General features: G+C 31.9%; 1 protein-coding gene across 9 annotated transcripts in view; it reads right to left on the bottom strand.

Annotated features, from left to right (window-relative positions):
- The window catches only part of Cad87A (Cadherin 87A), a 727,969-nt gene that overhangs the window by 579,171 nt on the left and 125,906 nt on the right, over nucleotides 1-22,892 (bottom strand). The window lies entirely within an intron of this gene.

The raw sequence follows: 22,892 nt of genomic DNA, 5'->3' as shown, positions 1-22,892 counted from the left end.
TTACGAGCAATGGGGAAAATCCAAAAGATGTGAAGATGGGTGCTACATTAATTGCATAACAGGTAAATGGAAAATCGGAAGTCATTTCTACATCGAATTTTGACGGATGATGAAAAGTGGATTTATTTTGGAAAATCTAAGCGCAGTCCCGAAAGCGTTGAAAGCACTTGAATGGGAAATATTGTCACACCCGCCGCACTCCAGACCTTGCTCCGCCCGAATATCAAATGGCCAATACTTTGAATAAATAATTGCCATTTGTAAAAAGTATGATTTTTTTCTGAAAAAAACGGTAATGACTTTCCAATGATCCAATGCATTTTTCCTATTCCAAAAGTTAAACCACAAAATATTAGGAAAATAATGTTCCGAAATCTCCATTTTCAAACCATTCGCATTTAAGGTAGTAATCATTTTATGCTACTTTCATATCTAGAATGTTCTGAACTGTCACTGATCTGACAAGATTATTACTAGCCAAGATTTGCCAAGATCTATACAGAAAAACCGAAATTATTTTTGCTCCAACCATATGCATGTTATAAAAAATCTGACTCACCATAATCAACATATTTCCTGTATATAAATTAAATATAATCATCATCGAATAACACTAAAACACATAAACCACTAAGCGCCAAACATCAACACTCAATAATTTACGAAATACCGTTTTTATTGAAAAACTAACGGTCGTCCCGTCGCAAAACATCGTTATGTTCAGTAGTTAACTGGAACTTTGGATGTCAAAACGTCAATAAAGTCTCGGTCATTAAATCCCAACGGAAATTTCCAATTTCGCACAGATGGATTGATTAAAAAACGTTGTAGGATTTTATTTACTTGTTCGATTATATTAAAATTGCAAGTGGCAGCTGTGTCCGCTATATAACCGACTCTAAATCGAATTAGAAAAATCATTTGGATATTCTGGGCTTAGTTTCAATCAATAATTCGCAACGTTCATCATTTAATCGTACACAATTTAATTACGCTCAGGATTATAAACAGATTATTTCGATGAGAGCTACAGATCGGCTTTTAATTATTCAGAACAAGGACGTTAGAAAATCACGATGATGGAATTGTAATAACTAAAGTTAATTAATTCTAATAGGTGTAGTACTTAATTATGCAACGTTAGTAAAATATGGCGTTATAAGTATAACATACAACATTTAAAATGTCCAATTTTGTTTCAATAAAGCAACATGGGAAGCATTAATTTTACTTTTTACTAAAAAGTAAACCAGAACTGAAACGTATAGTTTTCTTAACAAATAAACAAACTCGATAAATTGAAGATATACAATATCCTACTGTGAAGATAAGTGAAAATAAATTATATGTGCATAGATCATTCAAATCCATCAAAGGCAAAGTTGCAACAGAATTAAACAATAAGAAATTGAAAGTAAATATTTAAAGGTTATGAAGTTAACGCTTCAAAAACAAAAAATAAAGAAATATACAAGTAGCTAAAGATAATAACAACTAGCTTTGGGAACTATCAACTGAGAACACTAGAAACAGTCGATAGTCGCAAAACAGTGGATAGTCAAAAAACTAGCTACTGAAAATAGAAATTACTGTTTTCAATCAAATGTATGGTTCGACTGTCTTTTCCCATTCGTGATGTCAGACGAAGATGTACGAATCCTTTCCTGTATAAATTGTGAGAGAAGAAGAAAGAACAGAGAATTGCTTGGAGCAGTTAAGGCCAAAAATAATTACTGAATATGCAATTAATAATTTTATTTTAATGGAAGTAGAATTACTTTTATATTTAAATGTTCTGTGGATCTGTAAAAAGGAATGGAATAATACCCCACAAATGTTTTATCGTATTTTAATATTCTAATTGCTATTTTTAAATAACATACTATAATAAATATATCTAATACAATAGAATTTAAACAAAACCTAAAAACTAAACATGTACTATAACCATACATTCTAAATAAAAATTAAACATATACCTAATCATAAAAAAACTAATCCATGACATAATTAAAAATGATCGCACAATAACTACTAGAGCTTTTTTAAATAAAATAAATGCTTTATTTATTATTGAACGGAAATATATTTTAATCACTATTAAAAAATATAATAAGCATATTCAGCTTTTCTCCCGTGGTGAGATTTCTTCGATTGTTAATAATTTGGCCAGATTTAGAAAAATCTTATTCCGATGGGATAGATGTTGCACGTATAGCAGGATATTTTAAATGTAACTGATATGAATAAAGTAATAACATTTTATGAGCGTCAGCAAAAATCGAATAGATTTTCTAAACACCCAATAAGTGGCATTTCCAAATACTGCTTAATTTATAAAGTTGTTGTGGCACGTGGCGTAACTATTTCTTTCATTATAACTAGTTTTTATCTAAATGTATTGTATTTTTTGAAAGCCAAGAAAAATAAAATATTGAATATTAAAAAAGAGTTTTCCTATCAGAAAATTTATTTATTAGAAATATTTAGTATAAATATTGGATCATATATTTTATCACCATTTTACGGTTAATATTTTTTGCGAAATTTAACTGTTACTGTAAATACTTCTTCAAATCTGTTTGAATCGATTCAATTTCTTGAACCTTTCGAATCTAAATTTTGTTTTCAATATTCTAGGAATAAAGTTTTGACAATCAAAAGAGTTGAACAAAAATCGAGAGAGTAAAATCAAAACGAAAAAGTCAATAAAAAAAAACTACTTATTATTGCCATAAAAACAGTCAAAAGTATTTTTTTATTTTTATTTTATCATTCATAATTTTAATCTTTTTGTCCTGTTACATTAATAATCTTGAAAAATAGAGTTCCAACATGTAGCTATATTAATATACAATATATTGTTATTTACAAGCAAACTACCAAAGAAATCATAAAACTTTATATATTACATTTAAATCTATGTAAGAATAAATTCGGCAAAATTCTTGTTAAAGTCCCGGCTAGGACGATAGAACCAGAATGTTATAAATCACTCAAATGAAACTAGTAGAATCGAAAATAGTAACTAAAAGTATACTACTGAAACAGTCGATAGTAAATAGTAATAAAATCAGTAGGACAGAAAATAGCGACTGAAATAGTCGACAGTAAAAAGTAGTCAATTACTAAACAGTCAATAGTCAATTACTAAGCACTCAATAGTCAATTTCAGTCGAAAGTTCCGAACGCTAATAACAACTATACAACACAACATACATTTTCACAACTATAATTTCATAAATAAGATAAAATGGTCGTCCAACTACCTTATCCTTACTATTAAATTAACATATTATTAATTAATAGGAGTTAAATTAAATTTAAATAACCCTTTGTAAATTCATGGCCTTCATGGTAAGGAAATGTAAACATTATTTTTCAAAAAATATTGCCCGACTACAGTCAACTACTTTTCCGGTAAGTAAAAATGATTTAACGATGAGAATAACTGATGTTTCACTTGTCCATTTCGAAACATACGATAAGCGTTATCAGGTGGCAAAATCATTTCGCCCCTTTCTAATTTAGTTTTACTAATTTAGTATGGAAATAAAATGCTATAATATTAGGTGCTTGAATGTATTTTCCATATCTATATACCAGCTATATCTATTATTAAACTGCTAACTGTTAGATTAATTTAGGATAGTTTTCCCTTTAGTATTATTGAGTTGTATACAGATGCAAATAATTCAATGCTTAAAATTGGATTTTCAACATTCATCACTATAATTGTTAAATTGCCAGATTTGTCCATAAGAGACCTAAAAATGTTGGAAGACTGTCACTTGCAAGACTTATTGCATTAAAGGCCACCTCACGCTTTCAAAGGACTTTAGGAGAGCTTAGTACATGATGAATCAACGGTTTTCAAAAGTTTGCGTGTAATGAGAAATAACAAAAATTAACGAAAGTAGTTACCTCATGAATAGAATTAAAATGCCATTTTGAACTGTTTCGGCGTCATGAACAAAGAAGAGTTTTCCGCGGCTTATAATGAATTAAATTACAATACTTGATATATAGGCCCAAAGCTACCTAGTAAACGAAATATATTTTCTTTGAATATTTTCTTTGTGGTTCTTAAAAATATAATTTTCCAATCTAGTTTTCTCAACTGTTAGTAAATCTTCGATGACGGTTTTTGACCTGAGCAACCACAAGCTGTTTATAAGGCAAATTGGCTGACTGACTCCAAATCAGCAGAGCATTTTCTAGTTTTTAAAATATTCAATATATTCATATCTTGCTGTAGCTGCTCTCCTCGCTCATGTCTCGTGTCGCCCAAGTTTTGTGGGAAAAATCAAGGTGTAAGTGCAGAATATGCATCTTGAAAGACATTCGAGCTCCAATCTTATGGCTATTTTGCAACAAATTGTCGATTACGAATAACAAATTGTGATATGTGATTAGCGAGAAAGTGGCGAACAATACTTTGAAAGGGTGCCCAGCCTACTGCTTTATAAGGCGTTACCATTGTACCAGCTATTAGTTTCTGAATATCAGATCCGACGAAATCGTTTTCACTGCTTGCCGATAATGAGCACCAAGTTTTTATGGTATTCTTTCAACCTGGACAAATTGCTAATGGATCACTGTCCATACATGGAACTAGCTTCGATACTGATAATACGTGAGGATCAGGTATTTATATTGTGTTATTTTCTGCATTTATAACATTCAAGACATTCATCGATCAAAGGTAGAAGGCATTTACATGATTTTTCTGTTCCCTTCATAACGTTGGTACAGAAAATTAAAAGTATACATTTTCACCAACTGAGCATTTGTTCTGCACGCATTACAAAATAACCAAAATACTGAAAATGCGCATCTTTGAGTGCATTTGTTATTATAGTTCTGCGTTTACCGAACATATAACTCTGAATCGACTTTGCAACACATATAAGCCGATACAGCCGATATAAGAGGGCAGTGCTGCCCCCATGCACCATCTTGGAAGCTAGAAGCAATCATATTCCTAACATACGGATTGAAGATCTTGTCTGCTCGGATCCAAAAGTTGACCCGATTTTGTAAATTTGTATAATCCCTCTTTATGTTATAATTAGTGTTGGGAACAATCGATTGAAATCGACTATCGACTGTTCAGTAATTGACTACTTTTTACTATCGACTATTTCAGTCGCTATTTTTGATTCGACTGTTTTTACTAGTAACAGTTTTCAGTCGCTACTTTCGGTCCGACTGATTTTATTACTATTTAGTATCGACTGTTTCCGTAGTTTACTTTTAATTACTATTTTCGGGTCTACTAGTTCATTCGACTGATTTTTAACGTTTTGGCCTTCTATCCTAGTCGCGAACTTGAAAGTAATGCACCGAATTTATGCTTATATAGATTTATATGTAATATATGTGGTTTTATGTTTTTTTTGTAGTTTGCTATTTTAGATTTTTAAAATTTTAGAAATGAATACGATATGCGGGAAATCCACATTTTTTTAGATCCCGCTTTTTGAAATCTATAAAGCAGAATTTGGTATTGTAAATAATGCTGAGGCGATACAAAAATTTATCACAAAAGACGTATCTTCCAATCTAACTTCAAAAAAATACAAATATAGTTCCACAATTCGAAATTCAAGACAAAACTACTGACCAAGGATGTGTTGACATCTGGAGATATTTTGATAAAAAAGTGGTTAGAATGAAAGAAGTAATTACTCCAAGTACTGCAGCAACTTTACAGATTTAGAAGTATTTGAAAATTACATTTATTGGGCGTTTAGAAAACCCATTGGATTTTTAGCAAACCCAAACCCAAAACCACCTGAATTATATCAGTTACATGTAAAATATTCCTCTATACCCGCAACATCTGTCCCCTGGGAACGAGTTTTTTCAAAATCTGGGCAAATAATTAACGATCGAAGAAACCGCCTCACGGGAGAAAAGTTGAACATGATAATATTCACAGTAATTTAAAATTATTTCTCTTCAAAAATAAATAAAACTTTTATTTAAAAAGGGTGCGGTAGTTATTGTACGATCATTTTTAGGTTCATCTTGGATTAGATTTTTCAATGATTAAGTATACGTTTACATTTTATTTAATAGTTATGGTTATTGAAAATAATTAGTTATTAGGTTTTATATAAGTTATATTGTACTATTTATATTTATTATGCAATGTTATTTAAAAATAGCAATCAGTATATTAAAATACGATAAAACATTTGTGGTGTTATTATCCATTACACATCCACAGAACATTCAGTATAAAAGTAATCCTACTTCCTTTAAAATTATATTATTTATTACATGATAATAGAAATTAGTAATTTCTTTTCTTATCTTTTTTAAAGTTATCAGGTGAATATCTGTATGAATGTCTGAATATATCTGTCTCGCTTATACTACCATTGGTGAATATAAAGACATTTAAAATTAACTGCTCCAAACATTTATCTCCGTCCTATCTCATATTTTATACAGACAAGAATTCGTACATCTTCGTCTGACATCACGAATGGAAAAAAAACAGCCGAACCGCGCATTTGACTGAAAATATTAATTACTATTTTCAGTCGCTATTTTTCTGACTATCGACTGTTTCGACTGTTTTGCGACTATCGACTGTTTCGACTGTTTTGCGACTATCGACTGTTTCGACTGTTTTCAGTCGATAGCTCCCAACATTAGTTATAATGTATAAATACAGGCATTCTACATTAATTTATTATACTGACTAATAGAATAAGTTAAAAAGTAATTATCAACATTAGCATTGTTGAACGTGATTAAAAAAAATCACCAAAAGATACCTTGAACTTTTTTGTTCCTTTTTGTCATGACCATATGTTAAGTAGCTTACAGAATTTCAATTGATTTTTATATCTGTCAGAATATTCCAATTGTTTAATAAAAAAACCTACACATTCTGTAGATACCCTAATATAGTTCGAGATACGATTTCACATATTCAATAAAGTTTCTAACTAATTCTAATTACTTTAAGTATATTTACACAGCAATAACGAAAAACAGTCAGGTTTTAGATATTCTGTCTATACACCGGGACAAAAGATGCGCTGTTTTTTCAGTCGACACTGAAAACTTTCGGCTTAATGAATGTTTGATTGGCAAATTTCGTCTCTTTAAATATTTATAGGCGCACTTTATGAAATGACGCCGTATCCTAATTGAGGAGGGTCCAGAAGTTGAGAAAATTTCACCGTCATAATTGGTGCATACAAATTTCGAGCGTTACATCGATTAACTTTTCAGCGCGGTGTAAATTGCCGAATATTTAAAACTCCGAAAAGAAAATGCGGAATCGAAATTATGGTTGAATAAGTTCGCCCGGGATTGGATTATTCTTTTTGTTAGAAAAGAAAGTAAAGAAATAATTTCTATCGCGGGAGAGATAAAGAGTTTTTTATATTCGTCTGTAATTTTGTTTTATTCCGAACTTTCTAAATATAACATTATTTAATATACCTCGTTTAGTTTTTATTTGCTTCCTGCATTATGTAAAAAATGTGCATTAAAAAGTTCCTTGCCCTTTAAGAACAGAGAACAGAGCTCTTGAACTTGAAGTTCTTAAATTTCAAAAATATTCATTCCATTAAAGATTGTCTATAATATTCTTAAATTTGCCTTGTATGCATAACTATTGGAACGAATATTAAAATAAATATCAATTTAATATTACCTGGAACATCTTCCATGAGTAAAGAGAAAAACCAATATGATGCAAGATTAAAAAAGATAAATAATCGGTTTAAACTTCAGATTTTCTAGGCCATTTCCAATTACACACAAGATGTGATAAGTTCGCACGACCAACCGAAGATTTTAAAGATATTTTGAAAACATAATAGTGTAGAAATAATAGTACTTTAAATTCAGATTGATACGAATACTGCGTTTATAAGCAAAAGAACACTGCAAACTTACTATATATAGTAACGTAAATAAACTTTGGAAGATGCGGCTTTTCAAGCTTAAACTGAATGAAACCATCATAGAAAATTACTCAATCTAATTCATTAAGCTGAACGCTAGAAATAGGAAAAAGGTCAATCCTATATCACCCACCATACTAACAATGCTCTGAGTCTGGAATACTGTGACAATGTTCAATTATGGTCCTCTCATACGATTTGAAACTCTTCCGTCTGTGTGATTTTCTTATAAAATAAAACATAAATGCATCTATAGAATTGGAATCGATTTTTTTTTGTTTTACATTAGAGTCTCCTTTTTATGGGTGGGGGTTTATTTCCTCCACGGCCCTCGACAGTGAGCCTGCCAACAGGCCAACATACCAACTTAGAGACCATCCCAGAAAAAATCTGGCCTTACCCAGCCTGGTTACTGGCGTGACTGGGATGGTTGTTCCTTGTCGAATTTTCTACCGTTACCTATAAAGACATTTATAATTACAAACACAAACATAAGATACATCCATGCCCCAGGAGTATTCTAACCCGTGAGTATAGCAACAGAAGGAGGGCCGTCGTGTCGCCTTGAAAACCGGCGAAGCGAACATGAATTTTTGATAAATTTTTAGGAAGAATATCCAACACATTATCTACATTATATCTAGATTTATCAATGATTTTTTTGTTAATTTTGGCCCTTTAAAAATCTTTAGAATATATTCTATATTCTTGCAGATTGTCCGAGACCACTAGCTCTCTGAGAATTTAACGATAAAAATAAATAAGAGCTGAATGTACACATGCGCAGAATGGAAATATTACGTTATATCTAATATATGCTGTAAAACTCGACATGTCACAAGTTTGCTACACCACCAAATACCTCTTCTTGAAACGTTACTCTTAAATATGCCGCTTTATCCAAAAGTATCGTATAACTTGCAAGTTATACTTAATTTACCAATGAATGGAAATTTTCAAACTCCTACGCTTCTCGCGAAAGGCGTTCAGAATGTGTACGTAACAATTACTCTAACGGCAAGATATTCTCGACTCTCTTTAGCCTTCTCGCTAATTAGCGAACAATATTATTCCATAATGCGCCTGTTTAAATATTGAAAGAGGCAAATTTTCCCATCAAATATTCATTAAACAGAAAGTTCTCATTGAATTTTCATGAACATTCCGACGCGAAAAAGAACACATCTTTCTAGCAAATGCGGCCCGATCCGCTTTATGTAACAGTAAATGATGTGTACACACTTTTTTTTCATTTAACTAATGAACCGACATCATCTAGGCGGGTATCTAGATCGATAAATTTAATTAATGGAAAAATGCAGCTAAAAAGTAAGCTGAAAACGGGTATTATATCTCAACAACGTGAAACCTTTACCTTCATTATTAAATAAAACCCTCTGTACTGTTTTATTTTTGTACGGTTTAGAGGTATGCCTTAAAGGATTACATGGGGTTTAAGTTTTAAAAAACAGAAATTCCATATATATATTATATAATATCAAATACTTATCTTATTTTAATAAAAAACAGTAAAAACCAATTTACTCCAAAAATGTTTAATTCAAACATTAAAAATTGCTGCAATATGCAGGGTATGTAAAAAATGTAATATAATAAAAATAGCTACTGAAGATAATAATTACTGTATCAGCTAAAAGCGCACTTTGACTGTTTGTCTGTTCAGCGATAACAAGGGGTGATAAAATTTAAAAAATTTAAATTGGCAAGTGGCAGTGTGAACAAAGGAATAGAATAAGAATCTCAAATATTTAATCCTTTAGTCGTATTTAATATTCGGGAAGTAGCAATGATATAATATAGTAAAACTAATTGGCTTATGGAGACGGAGATGTACATATTTCTTTTCGAACTTTCTTTGGGAAATAAAAGAAGAGAGATAATTGCTGTAATTTATATATCTCCAAAATAACAGTTTCATGGATGATGTAAGAAGGAATAGAGTAATGACCACTAAATATTTGTATGGTATTTTCTCCATCAATCTTTATCAATAAATCAAAATATCGAAATTACAATCCTACTACAAACAAAAGATAAAACCATATGTAGTACATATAAATTTATGCAGGCATAAAATAGGCATATTAGTTTCAAGGTCGCTCCTAGGACGGCAAATGTAGAACGTTAAAAATTGGTCGAATGAAACTAGTAGGCCCGAAAATAGTAACTGAAAGTACATGACTGAAATAGTCGATAGTAAAAAGTAGCCAAATCAGTCTAACCGTAAATAGCGACTAAAATTAGTTGACTGAAACAGCCCATAGAAGATGGGATTATACCATATAATGGGATTAGCAATGAAACTATAAAAATAAATTAAAAATACATATAATTTATGTTTATGCATATGCTACTAATTAATTACTTGCCTAGCATCTGGAAAGGAGCTAAAATATTAATGATTCTTAAACCAGGAAAAATACCAGAAAATGTGACCTCCTACCGGCCTATAAGTTTATTACCAATAATCTCGAAAGTTTTCGAGAAACTATACATCAAGATGCTAAACTATATAATAGAAAAAAGAAAAATTATTCCAGAACATCAGTTAGGGGTTCGCAATAAGCATGGGACTATAGAACAAGTGCACAGACTTGTAAACAAAATAAACACCGACCTAAATGCCAAAAGATATTGTTCGGCTGCTTTTCTAGATATATCTCAGGCTTTTGACAAAATGTGGCATACAGGCTTGCAGGTTAAACTAAAGAAACTTCTCCCTCATCCGGACTATCAGTTACTAAAATCGTATCTTACTGATAGACATTTTATTGTAAATCAAGGCGATGAATATGCCGAATTCAATCCCATATATTCAGGAGTTCCGCAAGGTAGTGTACTGGGTCCAGTACTGTATCTTCTGTATACTTCTATATATCTGCCCACCACAAAAATAACTACTGTGGCAAGATACGCAGACGACACAGCAATCTTGGCATCCCACGAAGATCCGGTCACAGCATCAATAAACCTACAAAAGCATCTAGATCAAATACAATTATGGATGAAGACATGGCGCATTAAAGTCAATCAAAATCCACCAATGTAACGTTTACCCTGCATAGAAGAACAGGCCCACCAGTGAATACCAATCATTGTCAACTCCCCCAAGCAGAGCAAGATAAATATCTTGGTATATACTTAGATCGACGCCTAACCTGGAAGAAGCACATACTCTATAAACGAAAACAACTTCGACTGAAATTATATCAAATGTATTGGCTCATCGCTAATTTCGCATATGTCGCAAATCCAAGTTATCATTAAATAACAAGGTGTTGCTGTATGAGTCTATACTCAAGCCTATTTGGTCATATGGAATCCAACTATGGGATACCGCTAGAAAATCTAATATATCCATCATTCAACGGTTCCAAAATAAAGTGTTGCGTGCCATTGTTGATTTTCCGTACTATATTTCAAATAAAGTGATACAACGCGATATTCCTCTAGAACCTATAACGAGTGTAACTCAACGTCTTTTTGTACTCGCTAATCAACTAAATATGCGACGTGATAGTGAAGTACGTAGACTAAAACGATTAACACTACCTGATCTGGTTACTGCACATATATAAACTTTAGAATAAGCTTTAGAATAAGACTAATTAATAAAGATAATATTTTATACAGAAGATCGCTTAATGAAGTGATTTTCTGCATGCCATGTAAATATAATATAGACATAAGAAATATATTATTGCCTATAGGGCAGATTGTGGAATGTGTATGACTCTTCTAGATTAACCAATGACTTTTAGACAATTAGGTTTGTCGAAGCAGATTCAGCTTTAACTGCCAATTTAATACATCATAGAAAATGCTTGTCTTTTTCCTGGCAAGCCATGCAACCATCGTATTGAAAGAGCAGTCGATTCCTGTGAAAGTCATTTTCACTCCTTTTGGATCTTTTCCATTGTATATAAAAGCTCGGAAATATATTAGGCAATTAATGAACTACTAAGCTATTTAGATGAATTGGCTCCAAATGGCTAACAAATATAACTTTAGTATCTTTCTAAAATATCAATGTTAATACATTAACAAATAAATGATTTACGCATAAGCTCATTATTCGCATATCACATACAATTTGAATTAATTTCAAGTGACAATTAGAATTATAAATTCTCGGGTGACATCTCAATTTTATGAAGCTCATCAATCTATTATGTAAATGATGTGGTTTTTGTTGCGTCATTATATGTACAGACGCTTTTATTATTTATAGTTTATACGTCGATGGGCAATATTTCTTTCTTTGGTCCTGATTTTTAACAAAAATAATGCCCAAAAATGTCAAATATGTCAATCTTTTGTATAATTTAAAATTTTTCACTCGATTGATTGTACTTATGAAGATTTTTCTAAGAAAACATATATCATCGAACGACCTTTATTTACAGAACTTTATATATTCTCTATATACTTATATGTAATAATGTATTTATGTAATATGCTTATATGTAATAATGTAATAATCGGCATAATTTTGTTCAAATGTTTTATGCTACATAAAAGCCTAACCAAACGAGCTCTTTCTTGTATTTCCTAAAATCACAACTAATAATTTTGCCAATGTTCTTTTGTCCATATTATGTTTTTTTTTTTCGATAATAAACACTAATTGAGTCACCTCTTTTTCAACTATTATTCCTCTGAATGTCAAAAAGTGAATTAACGTGGTTACATGAAAATAACTGAACAACTGCGACTTGGCTCATATTGAATATTTCAACTTTAGTTTGATTAATTTTTATCAGACAAAAGAAAGCTTCAAATGTTCAAAAATCAGCAATTTTTTTGTAGATATGTTCAGAAATATTTAATTTCAACTATATAATTTCAACAACAAATATATAATTTCAAAGACATATTCCCGGATCGATTCCTCACTTTTGACAAAGAATTTTTTGCCTGCCGAATGAGGTATATAGTAAGGGACCAACAAAAAAGAAACCTCTCTATAAAAAAAGCAATTTCTCAAAAAATTCCCGTGTCAACTACCAGAAATATCGCCCGATCGGCACGAAAGAAGACGAGGATGGAAAAAATGCCGCCGCCGCCACCGATCGTTCTTTTCACCTTCTGGTCCGGTCAGCTCGTGGACCTTTCCCGCGGTCAGCAGAAAGCGGCCGCCCCACCGGCTTACCGAAACAAAAGAATGTCGGACGGACGTCCGAGCTTAATTTGCTCCGTGTCCCGGACGGTATTTCGAGGGCGACCTAATGAGGGGGCGACCCTTTGCCGCCTTTGTTGCTCGGACAGGTCTCGAATTGACTTCATAAATTTCATATTTCCTTTCGCCAGTATTCGGAGATGGGTCGACAGCAATTTTTCATATAATTGGCAAGCAAATATGACCTTAGTATCTTCCTACAATACCGGAGTTAATATAGTTCCAAATAAATGATTTTTATACGCTCCACTACATTATAGAAAGAAAAGTCCTAATACCTACACAACAGTTTGGTTGTATTAAAAAGCACTCAACAATTAACTGGTGAATAATAGATGTACCCGGTATACCAGAAAGTTATTACCGGTTTTTTCAAAAAAAAAACTACATGATTTTCAAGAAAATGGAAAAATTTATTTATTCAAAGTATTGGCCATTCGATTCTCTGCATCTTGTCCGCCTTTTAAGCAAATAATGGATGCCATCCCAAAAAAAACGTTTGTCCTTTGAGCAATATTATTAATCGGCCCATTTTATAACTTCTAAGTATTTTTTAATTATTACATTGTTACTAGTCGTTTCCGTCTAATCTACAATTTGTCTTTATGATAAATCTAGGTATATAACTAGGAGGACCCATCGGCCCTATCTCAGTCTCTGATGAAATAATATTTATACATGTCACTGCTGTATTTTTTATTATATGCACCTCACTACATAAAACTACACAAGACCAGATGGTTTGATTCTTTTAAGTCTGTGTCCTGTTCTGGTGGTATCCAAAAGCTGCAATATTTAAATATTCTCATGAGAATGGAGTCTTTCCTCATGCCCCCTTGCAATTCTCTTGACTTCTTGACTGACTGTGCGTATCTGAAGGTCTCTATGCAGGTAATCAATCCTATAGTATTTGGGTGCGTCCACAATACCTCTGAGGACTTTGTTCTGAAAAATTTGTATTTTATTTATGTTACTCTTTGCAGAACATCCCCATAATTGAACTCCGTATATCCATATAGGTTTCAGTATTTGTTTATATAATAGCAATTTATTATATACTGATAATTGCGATTTTCTTCCAATTAGGCAGTGCATTTTCCTATATTTCAATTCCAGTTCTTTTTTTTCTTCTTTATATGTTCATTGCAGCCAAGTTTTGCATCTAGATTCATTCCGAGATATTTAATGTTATTGGTGCTTGTACGGTCTGTTTATAGGTGAACTGCACATGTACAGATTTACTATCATTAATTCTTATTTTCCAAGTTTGTGTCCAATTATTTATATTGTCACTTGCCTGTTGTAATTTTCGTGAGGCTTCTTCGCTATTGTCTTCGACAGCTATAATCGCAGTATCATCAGCAAATGTTGCCATCGTAATATTCTCCATTTGTGGTATATCACAAGTGTAGAGTAGATAAAGCATTGGGCCCAGTACACTTCCTTGTGGTACACCTGCTTTAGATTCTTTTATTGTAGAGTAAGCGTCTTCTTGTTTGACTCTAAACATTCTGGTTGTAATGTATGATTTTAATAGTTTGGTGTGTTGTTTTGGTAGCATTTTCTGTAGTTTATGAACAAGGCCTTCATACCAAACCTTATCGAAGGCTTGTGCTATATCTAAGAATATAGCTGAGCCTACGTTTTTACTTTCGTAGGTTTTTTCAACAACATCTGTTATTCTGTGGACCTGGTTAATTATTGAGTGCTTGTTAATAAACCTGGTGTGTTCGTATCAGGTTTTTTCTCTCTATGATCGGTTTTATTCTTTTCAGCAGAAGTCAAAAACCTTAAATGTTCCTTTCTTGGTAGTTTTTGCAGTAATTCTCCTGTTATTAAATCGTAGCCTGATGTCTGTGTCCGGCAAATTATGTTCACTATTAGTTTCGTTTTGTTTGAAAGTTTTTTCTAGATATTCAGCAAATGCTTCTGCTTTTTGGTGATTGTCACGTGCCCAATTCCCACATAGGTTCTCTTCTAGGTGGACTGTGTAGACATGAGCGTTTTAGATATTTTATGGCTTTCCAGAGTGAGTAATCAGTTCTTTATCATGTGTTAAATTTCTCAGATAGTCATTTATGGTGTTGTTTTTAATTTCAGTTTTTGGGTTATATTGTTTAAACTATTTTTATTTTCAGGTGTTCTGTTTTATTGTAATTTTTTTCGTAATTTACGTTTTTCAGCAACCAATTTCTTCACTTCTTTTGGATAATTAATTCCTTTAGTTATACTCTTAATTTCTGGAGTATTATTACAAGCAGCTTGTTGAATATCTACTACGAATTTTTCTGCTTCAAAATTTAATTGTTCAGTTGTCTTTATCCTAAAACATGAATTTTGTATTCAACAACCATTGCTGTTCTTTTGGTAGGACGAATTTTGTGAATTAAGTAGACGAATTAAATGTGTTTAGTAGACGATTTTGACATATGTGTCGAATAAAAGGTAAACAAATTCCTCTTAGATTTCTGTTATCGGCTGTATTATTAAAAAAAACGGCATTTTGGGTGAAAGAAAATTATTGCAAAATGTTAATACTAACATGATCTGAGGTCAGAACAATTGCAGCCGATCGCCAGCTGTGGCGAGAGTTTGTAAAAAATATTCCTGTGATACCAACAGCAGCAGTGCATTGGTTGAGAAATGGATACTTGGGAGGTTGAGAAAAAGAGTGCTGTCTATAGATTGATAACGATAATATTATAACGAAAAAAATAAGCCTCAGTAAATTCAAACCAAAACTGACAATTGGGATATGACGGAGCAGCATCACCATAAATTTCTAAGTGTTCGATGGACTTCTCAACAGTTTTCTTCAAATCAAATAACAAAGGTAGTGAATGTCACAAATGCAATGCAATTTTGCTACACTGCACTATCAACAAAACTAAATTAATAACTGTTAATTTATGTGTAAGTTAGATTGTTTATTTCTTTGTTTCACTAATGGAATTAATAAAGTTAACGGATCAAAATATATTAGTAGAAAAAATGGTTGGTCAACCACTTTGCTAGGTCTTTAAAATTTTCAATTAATAATTTAATCACGATATTTTGGTTATCTTATATTATTGATGAATGAAATAGATGATACTTAACTAACTTATTGAATAACCTATAATATTGCCTTGAAAATTTGAGGTAACCAAATTAAAAAATAATATTGAAAAGTTATAAGAAAATCGAGTTAATATTGAAAATCTAATAGCTCGCGCCACTGGGTTTTATAGTGTTTTTACCCATTATTAATTACAGCACAGATGCTGGAATAAAACGATGCAACGCCTGACTCCCGAGCGTCAGAAAGAGACGGACGTATCAACGAAAAAAACATGCAACTAGACGAGCTCGCGCTACGAGAGCAGCGTTTCACACAAAACTTCCACTCTTCTAATACATCGGTCTGAAATTTATAAACACAATTTTAATCGACGAAGTTGGCGAACTTTTAATGAAGTGCAGGTTGTAAATTAAGGAGTGCACCGAAGTGGGCGCAAAGTATTCCGAGTCTTGGTGTTTGTTAAACACAAGATGCAGGGTGTTAGGGACCAAATTAATTTCGGCTGGAATTATTGGTGGGTCTTAAGTGGTTTTAGCAGCGGGTGTTATTGAGAATTTTTAATTACGGCACCAGCACTATGTTTAAAGTTATAATTACTATAATAAAATACATTATACATGGGTTTGTTTTATGTTTCGTGGCTTGAGACCATGACAGACTTTTGCAATTAATTTTCAATAGCAACCAATACCCCTTTAAATGCCCTTAAATTAAGTTAAAAATTATTTTTCACTCTTAGAGGATTTTCGAACATGAAGTTGGAATGCAATTATCACTGTTCTTCATCTATTTTTGAACTATTTTTGAACACATTTTTTGTAGAAATTGTGTAAAAATGGATTTGGTAGAAGGTTAAGACATATGTTACTTGTCAATGAAAGGTAAATTCCTCTCAGAATTCTATCGCAAAATCGGCCTTTTGAGTAAAAGAGCATAAAAAAAGTGAAAAAAAGATGAGAAGAAAGAATAGCACTATCCGAGACCAGAACAGTTGCCAGCTGTGGATTTAGTGAAAAACATTGCTGTGGTACCAACAGCAGTGCATTGGTTGAGAAGTATATAATTGAGACGTTTAGAAAAAAGATATCGACTATAAATTGATAATGATGATATTAAAAAGAAAGAAACAGGTATCAGCAAATTTCAAATTGGTATTATATAGCAGATGGGGTATTAAATGGTGGAATATTAACAATTGAATGAGTGCTAGGGTGAGTTCTTGATATAGTTTTTGTGCTATAACTACTTAAATAAGCTTCAAATTGATACTCTCTGTAGTATACATGTCATAAATGCCTATAGAATTGATAATTGCCGGCTTGGTGGCGCAGTGGTAAAGGCGATGGGACATTCCTCCTACTGTTGCGATAGCCGCGGGTTCGAACCCTTCTGGGGAAAGGCGTAAATCTATGTTTGTGATTGTTTAAAATTTGTGAATGTTCTAGGCAAGAGTGTAAAATCCGACAAGAAAAATGATCCCAGTCACGCCAGTAACCAGGCTGAGTAAGACCGGAAGTCTTCTGGGATGATTTGGCTTAATGAGGCTTAATGCTGAGGACCGTGGTTCGGAGCCCACGTTAAACTTTAGGCCTAGTTCAGATAAACGCTTTGTTGGTAAAAGAAGACTTTAAAATATATATATATATATATATATATATATATATATATATATAAAGAATTGATAATTGATAAAAGATAAATTTTATTAAATTTGACAAACTATTGATGAAGAGTAATTTATGAAGGCATTAGGAAATGTATAAACCTTGTCTAAATTTCATGAATTAAGAAAATTCATGAATGAGCAAGAAAAAAATATACAGCTTCGGTGAGTTCATTTTCAAGAAAATCATAAAAATATTTAAAAGAATTAAACATCCTGTCATACCAAGCTTGATTAAAGTCGAAACAAGGGTGATTTTCTTTGCCAGATTTTGCTTTCTTGCCATGGATAGTCACAATTATAGACAACCGTAAACATAAATTTACAACCATGTCTCAGCATAATTCGAACCTGCAGCTATCACAACAGTAGGACCGTCCTGTCGTCTTGACCACTGCCCCACCGAAACCGGAAATAACGACTATGTTTCTAAGCAGAACCACAAGAAAACAACATACAATGACGAAATAAGATTAATAGGTTAAAATAATTTCTAGCGACCTTGCGAAGAACCGAATTTTATATCGTAGAATAACGGTCAACAAAATACCCAGAAATATAATCCCAGATGTTGAACACGGGCGGGGTGCCAGCAGTGCCGACTAGTACACGATAACGAATATGTGGCAACGCGGGGTTTTTATCTGGGAGATTATGGAAGGGTACTTTCCATCATTTAGTGTCTGATTATCGTTCAGTTCAGACGTGCCACCATCGACTGCCCAAGCCTCGTGCAGGTAACACCGCTGGCTGCCATCCGTTTTATCTATTGGTTTTTCTATATTTTTATAACTTCAATAAATAACCGTCACATCATATAAACTATCGTGTTTCAGACAGAAGAAACGATACTTGATAAACGAGTGAATTTAGAAAGAGTTACATTAACTTTTATATTGTCTTGGCCAGTGCATATTTGGGCTGCCTAAAATTGTTGTAAAAGTAATTCTATTGGAACTATTAACTACTGCAGCATCTTAAGTGTACACCATATTTTGTTGGTTGGGTAGATTTACAAAGTTAAAATGGGTTTAAAAAATACTGACAATTTGAATATTTACAATTGCAATCGTTTGTGCAGCATTTGGCAGACTTGACTACACTAAAATAAAAATTGATAGTTGTAAATTAAGGGTTATTAAATAAAGAGCACCTTAAAAGCACAAATATTTAATTGTTGAATATTTTTTTTTTAAAAGTTTTTAGAGCTAAGTCACCATTATTCGCGTGAGTATGACATGATCTGTCACTGATGATCGATACTAAATGTATATTGAAATTTCGAAATTGGAAAGAAAATTGAATATATTTTGTATATAATCCTTTAAAAATGGGAAATAAAAATTCTGGTTAAAACATCTAATAAACCAATGAGAGGGTTTATGTTGAAGATTTTGATTTTTTAGTTGAACAAGTGATTTGACAACTGTATTGGCGATATATGTCAATTATATTTAAAATAATAATAATAACAACACATGAACTTTGCTTTATCCTTTACATTATTTTTAAATGCATTCGGGTTTTCTGGTTTTCGTTATTTCTAAACACAACATGAATATTTTATTACTTTCTGGCTGACACATTGCCTTAATATTGCTCGGACTTCTGTTGCCTCTAGCAGACATGTCTGATTATAGGTTGGGACTTTGTTTCTTTCTGTGTTTTTTGTTTCATATATTGTTTACAAATAGCCTATGACTTTAACTAGACCGATAATCTCTGAGCATCTGGTCATGCCAAAGTTTTATACTATATTTTTCTTTTTTATACTTTTCCTGATACTGGGAAGTTTGTTGCATTTTAAAAAGTAGTTGTTTTTTAGGATATCAAAAATATTCCCGTAACTTTCTATAACGGCTTAGCTAAATGGATGGATAAACTTGCAGTGCCAGGTTGGTGTTTAAGTACCAAATCGCTTATATCGTAATATATTTTATTGATGCTAATATAACAGTATTAGTTGATGTTCGATGTTCTTTAGACCTGGCATATTTACGTGTCACAATCCCATTATGGCTCCAGATTATATTCAGAGGTTAAGTTTCTATAAAAATCTAATAGAGATTAAACAATTTTTATCACCTTTTATGATGAAGCCAAATTTGAGCTTCAAGTAACCTACATATGTCGAAAAACAAATCGATCTGCAATGTGGACGGTTCAGATTTTGGAATGGCTGTAGTGTTTATTTCTGTTGGGAGTTGGATGATATTGATATAGAAGATCATTGATTTAAACAACGACGATGTGACATGTCGAGATAGTCCGTAAAACAATTAAAAAAAGGAACATTTCATGGTATACTCTTGTCGACTATAATTGACCCTATATTAACACTTTAATGAGCAGATCAATAAAATTACATCAATAAAATCATGATACACTTCTGCAAAATGGCAATTGACAATGAATTTTGGATAAAAGAATGCATATGTACTAGCAGCTCTTCCATACTTAAACCTGTGTATTTCATGATTTAATTAAAGAATTCCCTGAACAATTATCTCCATAATTTTCCATAAAAAGTAATTACAAACTATAATTATTTTAAACTATTTAATTGATAGATTGATACTTTATTAGTTATAATAACGAACACATGGATCCATTCTTTTTCTGCAAAATCAAACCATTATAGCAAAAGCAACAAAAAAATCCTATTTTGCGTTTCTGTTTTGTTGGATGCACGTTTCGCGATACCCATTAAATCCACAGCGACGAGTCCCATTGAATAATTTTCATCGAATCGTCCGCTATTTAATATCGTCCTGCAGGTGCCATTTCAGGACCGTGCCGCAGGACTCACGCCTGAATGGGTTTCGTAATGAGACCGTAACAACTGATCATTTCGTGATAAATTTTCGTTCAGTTCTAGTCCAATGCCGTTATCTGTTAACAAGGATCTCAGTCTAACGCATATACAGTAATAAGATAAATATTTGCATATTCTATACACAGCCATTAAAACAAGTATTAGTTTTAGTTATAAAATCAATGAATATGGTTAAAATACACTTAACATTATTTAGTTAAAATACAGTTCTTACAGTCTGTATAAAGATAAGCTGTGTGAAAAAAACATCTTGGTTTATTTATATATCCGCTGCTTTCACAGCACTGATTTTACCTCACCTGTCTTATCTAGTTCTAGCATGCTTGTGTAATTTATGTATGCTTAATAAGTGCTTTCAAATTAATAGTAGTAATAGTTTGGTAATTTTTTTATAACATCTTTATTAGTACAACTAGTACAACTTAGTACAATCTTAATTTACAATTAATTTATTACTACTTTTCCTCCAGCCAAAATAGTTTTAAATGCCGAAAACGCTTTTTGAATTTCGTGCGATACTCTAAATTTTCTTCCGAAAAGATATGACTCCAGAAATTGACAATAGTTACGCGGTAACAATTTGCTCATCTTATAGATTAATCCCAAATGTCAAACCCGATCAAAAGCTTCTGAAATATTCAGGAATATTGCAGGGCAGTATTTCTTTTCCTCAAACGCTCTTGCAATAACCGCAGTTACTCTGTGCACTTGATCGATTTTTGAATGGTGATATCGAAAACCAAACTGGAAATCTGGAATTATTACAAGATTTTTAATACGTTTAAATATTAGTTTCTTAAATAGCTTTGATATTGCAGGTAGTAGCGAAATAGGCCTGTAAGATTCAACTTGTTCTGCAGGTTTATCAGGTTTTTTGAGCATAATTATTTGTGCCACCTTAAAGCATTCCGGAACATACTTCAGCCTTAGACAGGCACTAAATATATATGTCAACATGATGATTCCTTTTCGTGGCAGTTCTTTCAATAATCCAAGTGAAATGTCATCTATACCAGGTGGCGTTTTAGGATTAAGCTTATCAATTTCAGTGGCAACTTCCAATGGAGAAATTAGATTTAGATCTACATTGTGTTAATAAACAGGAGATGTATCTATAATAGATTCTATATCATTACGATGAAATATGTTAGCTAAGTATTGTACACGCAATTCAGCTTTTTCATCGTTGCGTCGAACCCATTCATTTTGATTATTTTCAAATGGCGGTACTCGAATAACTGGTCTTTTAAATCTTCGTGTTGTTTTCCATATTGAATAAGTTTGGTAATTGGCTACTTCTTATTATCGACTGTTTCAGTGAACTACTTCTAGCCCAACTGATTTGATTAGTTTCTGCAATCGATCGTCTCAGGCTACTATTTCAGATTTACTAGTTTCATTCGCCTGATTTTTAGCGTTCTGATTTTGGCGTTCTAGCCACTACCTTGACTATAATGTGCCGAATTTATGCTTAAGTATATTTAGATATAATATATATCGTTTATGTTGTGTTTGTAGTATGATTGTAAAGAACAATATATTCTACATTAATATAGCAGTATTTTGGAACTGTATTATTTAAAACTATTTATTAATGTAACAAGGTAAAACAAAATCTTGAAATTTTTTAAAAATAATTTTGACTGCATTTATGTTATGGTTTTTATCTTTTTCGACTGACTTCTTCTATTTTCTAAATCTCTCATTATTTGTTCAAGCTTTTTGAATGTTAAAATTCCTTTTATTTAAGTTGCAATGAATAATAATCTTAAAATATTCCTTGTTAACGATAAATAAAATTATTATTGTAATTAAAAAAGTTGCGATGGTTATAAAGTTGATACAGATTGATTGAGAAAATACGATACAAATATTTATTGATTATTACTCCATTCTTCTTTACAGTCAAGTTAAATATATAAAATATAAAAATAATTTTGCATCACTCAGGATAGTTCCTTTTCTCTCCCAAAGAATGTTCGAAGCGGAATAATCTCCATCTCAATTATAGTACGATTGAAAAAAAAATTGTAAGCACATTGAAATTAACTTGAAATGAAGTGACAATTAATTAATTTTGATATTTTATGTCATTTATTTATTTATATGTTGTTTTCTGAATATTAAAATGCAATTAAATATATTTGGGATCATTATTCTATTCCTATTTTCACACTGCCACTTGCCAATTTCAAATT

This window comes from Rhynchophorus ferrugineus, unplaced genomic scaffold (genome assembly GCF_030347505.1).
Source record: "Rhynchophorus ferrugineus isolate W39M unplaced genomic scaffold, kcgeb_rfMv2 rfM1, whole genome shotgun sequence".
NCBI classification, from domain to species: Eukaryota; Metazoa; Arthropoda; class Insecta; order Coleoptera; family Curculionidae; genus Rhynchophorus; species Rhynchophorus ferrugineus.
Note: the sequence above shows the minus strand (reverse complement) of the source record. Positions and strands in the feature narration are given on the sequence as shown.